This window comes from Piliocolobus tephrosceles, chromosome 5 (genome assembly GCF_002776525.5).
Source record: "Piliocolobus tephrosceles isolate RC106 chromosome 5, ASM277652v3, whole genome shotgun sequence".
Taxonomy (NCBI): Eukaryota; Metazoa; Chordata; class Mammalia; order Primates; family Cercopithecidae; genus Piliocolobus; species Piliocolobus tephrosceles.
The window spans coordinates 143,802,869-143,803,917 of NC_045438.1; positions in this window are offsets into that span (position 1 = coordinate 143,802,869).

A 1,049-nucleotide genomic window follows, 5' to 3' on the forward strand; every position below is an offset into this window, starting at 1 on the left:
GTGCTTTGCCTCAAACTTTCTTGAGGTCTATTTTAGGCATATGGCTCAATCTATTTTATTTTTCAATATGGGCTATAGTTCATATATTTTGAAGTTTCATAATCTTAAGAAAAGGAAATGCAAGTGTGGTTTGGCATTTTAGATCTGGGAAGGACCTAAGATTCACTAAGGATTGGCCATTGCTATGGTCTGAATGTGCTTCCCCTAAATTTGTATGTAAAAATCCCAGTCCCCAAGGTGGTGATATTAGCAGGTGGGCGTCTTTGGGAAGTTATTAGATCATGAGGGCAGAACCATCAAGATTGGAATAAGTGCCCTTAAAATAGAGAACCCAGGCTGGGCACATTGGCTCACACCTGTAATCCCAGCACATAGGGGGGGCAAAGGCAGGCGGATCACCTGAGGTCGCGAGTTTGAGACCAGCCTGGCCAACATGGCAAACCCCATTTCTACAAAAATTAAACAGTGTGATAGTACACGCCTGTAGTCCCAGCTATTTGGGAGGCTGAGGCAGGAGAATCACTTGAACCCAGGGGGCAGAGGTTGCAGTGAGCCAAGATTGTGCTGCTGTACTCCAGCCTGAGCAACAAAGCAAGACTTTGTTTCAAAAAAAAATAACCCAGAGGGCTAACTTGCCCCTTCCACCACACAGTGAGAAGGCACCATCTATGAGCCAGGAAGCAGGCCCTCACCTAACAGGATCTGCTGGGGCCTTGACCTAGGACTTTCCAACCTCTAGAACCATGAAAAATTTCTGTTGTTCCTATAAGCTGCCCAGTCTATGATACTTTGCTATAGCAGCCCAAACAGAATTAGAATAATTTCTATTTCTCCTTTAGCTTAACACTGGACTTTAGTTGTAATCTTAACTGAGAGTGGGTGGCCCTGCTAATTTCTTTGCTTTACCTGTTTTCAAAACACTTTGAGCTAAGAATTTTTCACCCAATTATCACACATGATTAAAAAACAAGATGCTTAAAATGAAAAAAAAAAAACAGACACCCCTACCTTTACCCAGGTCCTTTCCCTCAAAGAATATTTCTAACTGC